This window comes from Saccopteryx leptura, chromosome 3 (assembly GCF_036850995.1).
Source record: "Saccopteryx leptura isolate mSacLep1 chromosome 3, mSacLep1_pri_phased_curated, whole genome shotgun sequence".
NCBI lineage: Eukaryota > Metazoa > Chordata > Mammalia > Chiroptera > Emballonuridae > Saccopteryx > Saccopteryx leptura.
Window position 1 is genome coordinate 46,927,047 of NC_089505.1, and position 13,480 is coordinate 46,940,526.

A 13,480-nucleotide genomic window follows, 5' to 3' on the forward strand; every position below is an offset into this window, starting at 1 on the left:
GATTCACTCATCTCTGTTTTTGTGGAGTTGAATGGAATCAGAAAACTGAAAGATACACATTCTTTTTTTTTTTAAGTCATTTGTACCTTGCTTTGCTGGTTAGCGTATTTCTATTCAAACACAGAGGATCAGTAAATACATGGGGGTTATCTTTCCTTCCTGTGCTCAAAGATAAAGTGAGCTTGTTCGTTTTTTTATTCTTTACACAAAAAGATCTATGTTAATATTTGTTCTCTTGGGTAGATTTTTATTATACCTTTCTCTGTCCTACTGCAAGCAGCTACACCTGTTATATGACATTCTTGTATGATACCGGGTCCTCACTTTCCATTGTATCCAGGTCAGTCTGTGGTATATTTTCAAGCCCTTGAAAACAACTTAACTCTTTTGTCTCTCTTTTGTGCTATTAGTCTAGTTTAGTTAAACTTTGAACTTGATTAAACCTTACTATCTGTCTAATCTAAATCCAGAAAAAGAACTACCAATTCTGCTGATTGTTGTTCATCAAATTCATGAATATAAATCTAAAAGGACATTGAATATTCACTTGCACTTCTCATTTGCTTGCCTAAGATGCTTTGGCTCTTCTGTGCCTCACAAAGACTACATTACACCTGCCTTCAAAGCTCCCAGTCCCCTACCATGCCTCACAGTTTGCAGCCTTGACTCACACATCTATAGACTTGGACTTCCTCACCTTCTCACCGCCAGATCTTCTGTACCACCTTCCTCTGACCCACGGTTTCTGCCTGTTCTCCTCTTGCAATAGAAGGCCAGTCCTTTTGCTTGTGCTCTGCATCCCATTCTATAGCATCTTTCAAGGACTTCACTCCTATAAGTATCTTATATCCTCACAACTTATGCATCAGTTAACATCTCTGCAGGAAGAAGCTGGCACATTTTAATTGTCTAATTTGAGAAAATATTAATAGAGAAACTATTTATACAGATATGGAGAAGGTGTAGGAAGAACACCATGAGAGTCAGTGTGGTATTTGTGAAGTAAGGCTACCCAACTCCCCACATTCACTTTTTTTTTTGGTCCCTAGGTGTAGGAATATACTATGAAAACATGCAGAGCTGGGGTGAGAAATAGAGACAGAAAGGCACCCTAGGGTGAAAGCCCTCAGCAGTCGAGAGTCCAGGGGCCTCTCTGACCCGTACTGGAAACAGTGCATGCTGGAAACAGCAAAACAGCAGGATAAGATTCAGCAACAGAAATGTTTAGGCTCTCAGAACAGAGATAAGGAGTTAGCATGTTTCTTTTACTTTACTTCACCGCCTGAAAAATTCTGCTGTCTGAGTTATTTGTACTGGCTAATTAACATCTGAGTAGACCTAGGGATGGGGCTTTAGTCCTTTGGTCTGCTGTCTGGAGCTGTTGCCCCCCCCCCTTTGACCCCTTGGAGCATGTCACCTGGTCTCTGAGTAGTTTATTGTCACCCCACTACACCTAGGTCTGAAGAGTAAAGAGTCATTACCTGAAGTTAGAGAAAGCTGTGTAGAGAAATCTGCCCGATAAGAGACTTTCTGTCTGTTTAAGAGGTAGGACATGGCCAACCTGTAACTGCATAAAGAGGTATTGGAGGGGGTGACAAAAATCCTTTTCTCTCTCCTTTCCTTCTGGAATCTCCTGCCCATGTTCCCCACTGGGAGAACTCAAAGGAAGAGGGCAGGAGAGCACACTGAGAAGGTGAAGGAAGTGGAGAGTGAATCTGGAGTGTCCCAGCAAAAGCTGCATTGGACAAACAAGGAAGTAAGAATTTATTCAAGGTTATTACAATAGGGCAGAAGGCCAGAACCAAACTTCACGGAAACAAAGAGCAGTAGGATTTTAAAAGGCGAGTAAGCTAGTGGGAAAAGACTAGAGCATGCTAGAAGGAGGTCATAGGTCATCTGTGTTTGCTAATAAACTTCACATCTTTTTATAACAAGAGATGGTTTTGCAAGGCCCCCATAGAAGTAAGGGCATTACTTACCTCCTTACAGAATGGGAGCTAGGACACTATCTTCTTTAATTTCAAAAAAGATGGCTTCCAGGTCCTTGAGAAAGACATTCTTGTATTATGCAACTGACAAGAAGCCTTTAAAAAGCTTTCTATCTCAAAGGGTCACATGAAGAATTTTTAATTACAAGTTTTCTAAAGAAAATGTTCTAAGAAAAGGGAGGTCAGGAGAAGCATATGTCAAGTGTAATTATGCTGAGGGCAACCTTAATGCATCTTGGTCATCAGTTAACATCAGCATAGTATTAAGGTGACCAGTCATCCTCCTTTAGGGAGGACAGTCCTTCTTTTGTAAGTTACATCCTCACTTGAAAAGTGTCCTCCTCCATGTCCTCCTTTTTGATATTGGAAGACTAATATGTAAATGTCCGAATTTGATTGATGCAGAGTCAATCCATTGCGTGTGATGGGACGTATTTGTATCTAAATGAGTACTTTTATCTTACAATTATTATTAAAAATTAATGGGCATGTAAGTATAATTATAATATACAATATTACAAATATTATTATGCATTTATCATATTATAGTGTATTATTGTTGCAATGAATAAAATGTTTCTTTTATTTACGATATTGTTTCCTTTAATTTAGTTTTGTCCTCCTTTTCATTGTAAAAAAGTTGGTCACTTTAATAGTATATATTAAAACAAGAAAGACAAAATAAAACCTTTTTTTCCTGCTGCTACTACCCCGTTTCTCTGCGTCTTCAAAGCAAAACTTCTTGACAGAGTTGTTTAGAGTCACAGTCTCTGACAAATCGCCTCTTGTTGACACTTCAATCCATTCTATTACTCCATGTCAGATATTCTCCCGTGACTGATCACCTTGTTGCCAAATCCACGGACCAATTTCTCTCTCTGTATCTTATTTGACCTCACAGCATTCAGCAGAGTTAACTACTTCCTTCTTCTTGAAACTTCTTCCCGTGACTTCTGTTCTTTCATCCACTTCACTGCATCTTTCTTCTCTTACTCCTTTGTTGGCTCCTATTATCCAATGTCTAAGGCTGAAGTGGCACAGGACTTGGTCTTAAGTATTTTCTTCCTTTCTTTTGGACTACACATTCCCTCTAGGTACTGTCATCCTGTTCCATTACTTTAAATACCATTCCAGAATCTGGTCTCTAACTTTCCGCTGCTCGTATGATATCTAAAAGACATCAAAACTAACTTGTTCTCAAACAGATTTTCTTTCTTACAACTCAAACTTGTCCCTGACCCTGTTTTCTCATCTTAGTAAATATCAAGTATTGTTCAATTACTCAAGTGTAAAATCTACGAGACGTCTGGACTTTCTTTTTTCCATTCAATTTCCAAGTTCAAATTATTAGCAAGTAAAATTGATTCAACCTGCAAACCATATCCCCTCTACTTCCACCACCACATGGTCCAGCCCAGCATTACCCTTCCTTGCAATACTTACCTCTGTTGCACTTCTGCCTCTCTATAGTGCATTCTCCACAGAGTCAGCTCAGAGATCTTTTTTAAAAACAGACAGCAGCAGGTAACCTCTCACCTTCATTTAGCGAAAACTCCATTCCTTCCATGCCCTACAAAGCCCCAAAGGAACTGAGCCCTTCTTGTGGATGAGACAGGAATTTCATTTTTCAACAATCTCCCTTTTGCTCATGTCTTCTGGCCATGTTGGTCTTTTCTCTGTTCCTAGAATTTTTTCTCCTCATCTTTATTATTATTGTTACTATTTTTAACTTTTTTTTTATTCTTTTTTTTTTTTTTTTTTTTTTTTTTAGAGAGGAGAGGGAGAGACAGAGAGAGAGAAGGGGGGAGGAGCTGGAAGCATCAACTCCCATATGTGCCTTGACCAGGCAAGCCCAGGGTTTCGAGCCGGTGACCTCAGCATTTCCAGGTCGACGCTTTATCCACTGCGCCACCACAGGTCAGGCTTATTGTTACTATTTAAAATTCAGGTTTTAGGTTAGATGTCCTGGGAGAGGACTTCTCCAACCAATCAATATAAGGTGACTCCCATCACTCTATCACATTATTCTACTCCAATTGTTTATAGAACATTTATTTTCTCTGACTTTTTTTCTGCATTTTTTCATTGTCTGCCACATTTTGACCAAATGAAGTCCTTCATTTTATCCACTGTGCTTGGAACATGGGCTAGGTAATAATACTATCTAAAATTATGAAAATATGTTGAATTAATGTTATTAGAGAAAGCTGCATAAGCAAAACTCAGTTTCCTGAGTGTGTATGGATCTTAAAGCAACGCCTATATCTATGCACCGGCATCATTTTTTTTTTTGTATCAGCAGTAAATCAGTGTGTTACAGTTAAGTTAGAGAAAAAACTAAGATTAAATGATTAACCAACAGAAGGTAATTCCAGATTGATGATATGACTGTTTCATGTGACATAGAGATTCCTATTTATAAGGTTTTAAAAAGGTGATAGTCTTTTTCTTAATGGTGCGTTACATAAATGTATGTATGTGTTAGGATTAAACCTTGAGGCTTATATGAATACATATTAATTTATTATCTGTAGTACTTTAAACACAGAAATAAATAAGAATAAAGTGACTAAATAGTAACCATCAATTTTAAATGACTAGGATAAAAGAAGATAATACTGGTAAAATTTAATTAGGTTGAACAAATTCTTTTAAAAATTCTTAAAAGAAATATCGATGTGTTATTGCCTGTTTTGAGATCACTGAGGAAGATTGTCCAAAAGATTTATTTATCCTTTTGACTTATGAAACTAATCCCAAGTCTCAATAAATAACAGCAATTCACATACTGTGAAATATAAAACTATTTTATAAGTATAAATTAACCATATAAATAATCAATCTTTATAGAGTAGATAACAGGGTTAATAAAAATGGGCAAACAATTGATATAGCCACAAACATAAAATATACTTTAAATAATGAGGTCTAGCACTGATTAGAGCAAGTTTACAATAAGTTATATTGGGTCAGCATATTTGTCTTGCTTGTTTTAAAAATCTTGGGTGTAACCTGACCTGTGGTGGTGCAGTGGATAAAGCGTCGACCTGGAAATGCTGAGGTCGCCGGTTCGAAACCCTGGGCTTGCCTGGTCAAGGCACATATGGGAGTTGATGCTTCCAGCTCCTCCCCCTTCTCTCTCTCTGTCTCTCCTCTCTCTCTCTCTCTCTCTCTCTCTCTCTCTCTGTCTTTCCCTCTCCTCTCTAAAATGAATAAATAAATAAAAACAAAACAAAACAAAAAACAAGATGTACTTTAAAAAAAAAATTCTTGGGTGTGCAAAAGAAAATCCAACTTTTGTCTTTGCTCGCAAAAGTGAGTACCTGTCCTTCTCTCATTGCCAGGTGGCAACAATCACTGAGCAGAGTAGTTTCTGGTCCACTTCCCACCACTCCTTGCTGTTCAGTATTTGCCTAGATTCTCACTTTACTCATTTATATTTCTAGACTGAGCCCTGTTCATATTGCATTGGCAAATCTGTCAATTGCTCTAGCTAATAACCAATTAAGTAATACATAATTCATATAGGGAATATAAATTTGTTTTACCTGTCTTAATATCACAAAAAGATTATATTTTTTGCATAAAATGTTTCACAGTTGGTGAATTAAATCAAAGGTTAATTAAAATTATGAGGTACTTAAGAATATAATAATGCAAAATAATGTTAATTTTTTATTTTTTCTAAAATTGGCCTATTTTTATGTTAAATGGTATTAACTTGACAAATTCTTTTTACCTAAGATTGCCTAGCAACCTGGTGTTGGGACAATGCTTTAGTACTGAGCTATTTTTAATGCCTGAGGCTGATGCACTCCAATAGAGCTATCCTTAGCCTCTGGGGCCATGCTCAAATCAATTGAGCCACTGGCTGTGGGAGGGGAAGAGGGATAGAAGTGGGGCAGAGAGGGGGAGAGGAGGAGATGGTTGTTTCTCCTTCGTGCCCTGACCAGGGATCAAACCTGGAACCTCTATATGCTGGGCTGATGCTGTATCTGCTAAGCCACTGGCCAGGGGAGGAAAATTTTACATTCAATAAAATTGAAAGAGAAATAAAATTACCCATAATCCAACTATATTATGATGGTGAGTATATATGTGTATGTGTTTGTGTGTGTGTGTATTGTATATGTAGAGATATATATCTCTTCTTCTTTCATACATAAATACCTCCAAGTATATGTAAGAATTATGTTTATATTGCATAAAAATTGTTAAAGCAAAACTAAAAGTCAAAATTAAGACTAAAATTTAATTTAAAGCAAAAGTTAATGTTAACATTTTGAATAATGTTTTTTCATTTTTTACATTGTCAGCAACTTCTTATTGTTACTAAATTAAGCGTATATTTCTGAGAGAAGAAATAAGTTCATCTCTTATTTATAACAGATGACAAATAAAAATTTGTATTGCATATTCAAATTAATTTGGTCTTTCTAAGTTCATTTGTAGGGGAAAGATCTATAAAAAAACCAAAATAATTATAATAAAAAGAGAAATATAATTATGTCTTTGCCTACGAAGAAATAAAGATCTTTCATTTTATATTCTTTACTAAGTTTCTGATTTGATTTGACCTCATAATTGAAAACTAGAAATATTTTTACCATATGATAGGCAAGACATGCTATTTTAAGAAAACTGCCACTAATATCTAAAGATCCGCATTTTTCAGAGTTCTATTCTGATAAAAATAGAACAGTAATTGAAAATGAATAATTCAAAGAAACAATGTTATTTCTTGCTAAATGGAGATTCTTTTCTTCTTCCATTTAATTAAACATAAGAATCAGTCAGTTGGATTTTGAGAAACTTTTAATTACTGTGTGCATATTTGGAACTGAATAGGGGTCCATTCGTAATTCACAGCACTTAAATTCACAGCTCCACTTTATTACTAATAATGGTGTCACTATAAAATTAACGAGTTTCATTTAGTATACCCAATAAAACTTGTGTAAAATTTTATTTCTAAACATTTGATAAAATTTTTGTTTTTACAACCTCACTTTATAGATGAGAAATAAATAACCTCACCTAGTAACACAGGTAGTTAGCAAGAAGGTGAGGCCCAGAATGTATCACCCGATATATTGGTTAACCTTTGATTCACCACGTTTCCTGAAGCTCATCTTGCCTGATTTACTAAATTTATATGATGTGCAGGCCAGGTGTTTTCCAAATGATATTCTATGAAGCTTTGCATTCTATTACACAGTTTCAACTTGCTATTCATTTTCATTTTTCTGACTCAAGTGCTATGTCTTTGACTTGACTTCATATACCTGTGAAGCCTAGTATAATTAAAATCTGAAGATTATTATCTTTTCTTCATTAATTGTACAAACATAGTTATTAAAAATAAAAATAATTTTTATGTTGCTTTCTATATCAAGAAATACACTTTTAGTTTAAAAGTAGAAAGTTAACAGTATAAGTGACTTTCTATCCTGCTTTTTTATTTTCTATTTTTAACCCAAATAATGAAAAATACTGAACATTGCAATCAACAATGCCTAATTACTATTTTCCTAAATCACAAGGAATAAAGAGCATGCGAAGGTGATTTCTCTTTGTAAATTAGTGACTCCAGGGACATACACTTAGAAAAGGCACTGCACTGTAACAAATATATCATCACCATTTCAGATGTGTAAAGTACACATTTCACTGTGTCAATACCCAAAATAATATTTCAGGCAATTTAGACATTTCCCTATTTAGAAATGGTTATTGACATTTATAAGCTGATATTTTAGCACAAAATATTTTAATACAATAGATTAAATTGTGGCCATCAGACATCAGTGATTTCCTAGAAGTCACACTTTACTGCTTTCTTCTCCCCTGCAGCCACATCTCTGTTCTGCTCCGGTCCCCATTTTCAGCAGCTGCCTTATTTACTTGGTCATTATGTTCATATCAAAAGCTCAGTGATTTTGACTGGGTTTTAGAAAGTAAATCACAGCCGAGGTCCAGAAGGGCTCCCTATAAAGTGCAAGGTACCATTTTAACTTTGCCACATAATAGGTAATTTTGTCATTGGCATCACCATGCTCCCCAAGCCTTAACAACTAAGCTAAAATAACTCTATTTGTTTTAGCCACCCTCTGATTATTGAACTGTAGAAGTATTTTGCTTTTGTTTCCCTCTAACACTCTAGAAAATAAAGTTATTTAAGTATAGTTCTGGGATTCTTATTGTCTCTAAAGGTCATCTGCTCTGGCCAGAAAGGTTTCTAGGCGATGAGAAATTGATTTACCCTAGAAAACAGGGAACCTCGTTTTTAACTCTTCCTAATGGTCTTCACGAGGGAATTAGAACACCCTCCTCAGAAAGGTTGACATACTCTGGCACAGACGGGGGTCGAGCTGCAGTATAAACATGTTTGTGTCTTGACTGTGAATTGCTTGCCACCTAGATGAATGCTCGTCACACTCTCCGGGAGACACTTGTCACAGCCTCAAGAAGACCCGCTTATCATTCATGCGGTCACTTCCATTACCTCTGCTCAGACTGTGCTGACCTGCTATTAGTGACTCTAATTTAATTTCCCTCACTAGTGTCATGGGTTATTTCTTCCATTACTTGAGAGATTTAATTTGCAGGGTAAACTCCATCACATGAGGGAAGGAATTTTTCATGACAGTAAGAACAAGTACCTTTTGAAGATTAAGATGATGCTAGCTATTTATCTTGGTCATCTCAGTGGCTGGCAGTTGAAACTTCATTGAATGGTAATATATTCCTACCCTGATGGTGCCTCTGACAGGAATTAAACAGTGTATGTTTTACTAATTTTATGGAGTCACTTTCTGGGTGCTATTCATTCAGAGAATCTTAAGTAACAGGTACAGCACGACTTCTGGAAGGCAGGGAAAGAATAAAAGAATATTATTTCTCTTTTGTTCCCCTATGGACTTCAGAATCTGACTTCTCTAGATTTATTACATTATAATATTTTAAAAATACAATAGTGAGAAAAAGTCTCAGTTATTAAAGATCAGATCAGTGGCTTAAAAGATGTTATTTACCATTGTTTTTAGATTTGATTGGAAAAATGCCTGATAAGGAACTCCCTCTAGCATACAGAGAACGGTGGCAGAACAAATGACACAGCATCAGAGACTAAAAACAATAAAGTGTATTTGTTATTTTGTTTTTCTAGTTTGATCACTAGTTGTCAGAATGGTTAAATATTTACACTCACTTTTTTTCTTTATTCTTCAGTCTTAAGAATGTGCCTAAATAATTTACTATTTTTCCCCCAAGTTCTTGGCTTATAAAAACGTATCAGTCCTTAAAGATGATCATTGCTTTCTTGGGTCTGAGTTCTGTCCCCAAATGACAGGTATCTTGTGAACTTCAATAAAGAAAAAAAAATCAAACACACAAAGATTGTTTGAAGATTGTTACAGTTGTTCAACAATCTCATGGAAGGCCCAGGTAGTTCTGTTTTCCTCATATTGTCCTGTCATCCCATGCTTCCCCTCCTGCCATGATTATGGCTTCTGTGACTTTCAATAACATTTTAATGTGGGCCTAGATGTTGAGAGAATGATGAATCTCAATTCTTCTCATTTTTTCCATTTCTGTTGTTGGCTTTTTTTGTTCAGGCCTTAACCTTGAGTTTATTTCCAACTCTTTTCTTTTTTACACACCCTATATCTAATTCTTCAGTGAATAAACTGCTTTCAAAATTGATCCATAATGTGACCACTTTGCCTGCACAGGAATCTCGCTGAGGGCGGAGTCAGACATCTGTCCTGGACTCTCAGAGAGCAGTGTGCTGGCCGCCATTGGATAATGAGAGTGGGGGAGGAGAGGAGAGAGAGGAGGAGGAGTCAGGGTGCTAACATCTATTTCAAAATTCAGTCTTAAGAAAAGAAGAAGAAATTTTTTCACTTCTTCTCTTTTCCAATTCCTATTTCAACTCTTGTACTGTCCTCCTTCTGCAGGGGATGAATATGCTTTGATTTAAATCAATTACAGAAATTTCATTTTCCTTGGCCAATAATTTTTCTGGGGTGGCCATGTGGCTTCATTCTGACCAATGAGATGTCCAGAAATTCTTTTTGAGAGGATTTCATTCCAAAATTACAAGGAGAAAGCCTTCCCACAGCCTTTCTTCTTGCTTGGAACCACTAAACTGATATTGAAGCGAGGGAAGCCATATTGTGACAGAAAGAGACAGAATGGAGATGACAGTGTGATACGAGAAAGGCAGAAATGTTTTGGGTCCTTGGTAACATTGCTGAATGACTGAACCAATCCTCAGACTGCCTACTTATGGAATTCTTTTAAATAAATAATAAAAAACACAATGAGTTAAGTTTCATTTGCTATCTGCAGTAAAGACTATTTCAAACTTATGTATTGTACTTTCATGTAATTTTGTTGTGGACTTGCTATCATCGGTTGAGCGATCGTATTCCATTTACTTGGAACCCTGGTGCATTTAGTTTGCCTCTGAAAGCAGTATGGTTACTCTGTCTTGTACCTTAGATGAGCTTAGATTTTTAGACTTAGTGCTTTTCACTTTCCCTGGGTCACAGGTGAGGGTGTTGTTTAGCGTGTTATAAGGTTATAAGGTTAGGTCTTCAGCTGTGTCCTCTCTCCCATTTGCCAGCATGTACTTTTTTGAGGTATCTAAATGTCCTAAGTAGTTATTAGATTCATGACTATATTTTATTCTCTCTAAATGAGATAATATATGTGAATACTTTTCTGTCAATTATTAGGAAGTAAACATATGTGTGGTAATACTATTATTGTTATTATCATCATTTTTATTATTACTGTTTGTTATTCTCTTCTTCTTCAGGTACACAATGGCCTCTTATGTCCAGGACTGCATTCTGACTGGTATTCTAGTGCTGTGGTCAATGAATGGGGTGTCAATGAGACGTTTCTAAGAAGTTTTAAATAAGATGAACACATTTGCTTCTAAGAGATCAGTTGAAAAATGAGTGCAGGATAAACCAGAATATGAAAGCACAAAAAATCCTCAATGCTATAAAATTTGATTGGAACCTGAACGAATGTATTAACATATACAAAAGAAAAGTATATTAACTAAAAGCGCAGCTTGGTCTTCCAAGGAAGTGTAAATAAAAGAGAGTTAGAGTCAAACATTGCACTGCTTTTCAACACCAAACTGGGAGGAGTAACTTAACCCATAGACCCGGAATATTCTTATTCTTGAAGCTTCCTTGGATTTTGTCATTTCCATTTCTTTAGGGACTTTCCAACTACTATATTTCCCCATGTATAAGATGCACCTTTTTCCAAAAAATTTGGGGTCTAAAAACAGGGTGTGTTTTATAAGTGGTTGTAGATTTTTTTACTTGCCTTTAAGAAGTATGGCATTTCAAATGCCATAGATAGAACTGAGGACCAGGCAATATTTGAGGACAGTGATTTGTCATCGGATACAGATGAGGACAAGCTAATGGATGGGAGTTTTGACAGTGATGAGGAGTTGTATGAATTTTATGATGAATAAAACTTGAGTTCAATAACTTTATGTAATACTTTTTTTTTTCCAAATTTTGGGCCCCAAAATTAAGGTGCGTCTTATACATGGGAGCATCCTATACATGGGGAAATACGGTAATAAAACAGAATATTTAAGCTACTTTGATAAAGCCAGTATGAGGAAGAATTCAGAATGAGTTTTATGATCATACTGATTTTACTTCTTTTTGGAGGTTGAATTATTTCTTGGAGTGTGATTCCTTACCAACTCCCAGAAGAAAATTCTTTTTATTCCTTCCACTTGGGAAGAAACATAGTTGATCTTTGGGCTGAAGGAGTCGACTTTACCTTAATAGAACTTGATTTGACTCTGACAATTGGACATGTAGTGTCATTGACCTTCAAACTGTTGGGGCATTTGAGAAATTGCTAGGCTTCTGAATAGCAGCAATTATGGACAATTTTAATAAGTCTGTCACTTAGTTATATAGAACAAACTAGGATTTGTAGGGATAAATGTTTGGAATTTGTTGTGACATTTTTCTAATTCTTTTCTGTTAATGTGTGTGCAGTATATCTATAATGCATAATTCATTGTCAGTTTGTTTAAATTCTTCTGTGCATTCCTTTGTCCTTGGAAACCCAGAGGGGTAAAATATTACATCTGCTCTCACGCCTGTTCGTGAGTGAGTGGATCTAAGTGCCTAGCTGGGCAGTGATTAATCAGATCCAGCCTACCCTGGAACAGCTGTGTCCAAGGCATTTCCCCTTGGAGTTGGCCAGAAGTATAATTTACCTCAAGGGATGGCATATGTCTCAATTTGTTTTATAATTTAATCCAGTAATTTTTTAAACTTTCAAATGCAAATGACATTTTGGTAAAGTATTAAGGGAACCGCACTTGTGGTCAAAGATCAAGGTTCTAGGTCAGTCCCACCACACTGATAAACATTCTGACCTTTGGGAAATCACTTGTTAGCCCTACAACTCTAGGGCACAGTTTAATACCTTTGCCTTTAATTACCTTATTGTGTTGTCATCAGGAAAAAAATATACATATGCATATATATACATATACATGTACATACACATATACATATACATATACATATACATATATATGTATAAAGAGCAAGAGCCTTCTGCTTTGAAATAGTAAAAAGGTTTTTGGTTTCTAATAAATAAAGTCTATTATTATCATATAAGTTTTGGAGTATAGTATTCATAGCCTATGCTAATGAGCATAATCATAGTTTTTTTGTTTTCTTATGCATAAACTTAATACTACTGGGGGTTCTTATTCCCTTTGATGGAAAAACATTTGATTTATGACCTCGTGAGGAAATTCTAACTTTTCAAAGTTTTTCTTTGTAATTTCAAATTTAACTTAGACAATGAAAATCTATCTCTTCTTTTTCTCCTTTGCAAAAGTAGCTCTGAATTCCAGGCTCTCTGCCATGCAAAGGGGTATTGGTGAGGTGAGGAAGAGGCCTCTGGTCCGTGGATACTCTGTCTATCCTGGTCATGCCCTGGGATATGAACCATTTCATCTTGTTCTTTTCTTACTAAGAGTTAACCCAGGAGTCCTGCACCCTGTCTTGGTACTCACACTGACAGTCTACATCAATGACATCAAATTCTGCTGCAGTATACCTTTGTCTCAACTATAAGACTTTTGCTTTTGTCAGTCTTTGATGTCACTTCTCTGCCATTCTAGGTCATGTGGGAGGTGCGGAATGGGTCCCAGGTAGCCCTCTCTTACATTCTAAGCGTGTGCGGTGGAGAGACTCTGAGGAGACTGCTGTACTCTTAGAGGTAAAGATGGAAGGAAGGAATTTGGTTGTCCCTTATATTTGGTTTTCTGAACTCTAGATTCCTTGAATTCAAGAGTTCCTTCTTCATCCTGGGGATGTGATAGAGTACAGGCCTCTCCTTTTCCCATGCTCCAATTCCATTTTTATCTCTTCTACCATTAACATATATCTAGTAGGGTAGACACTTGCGAGGGAATGGCT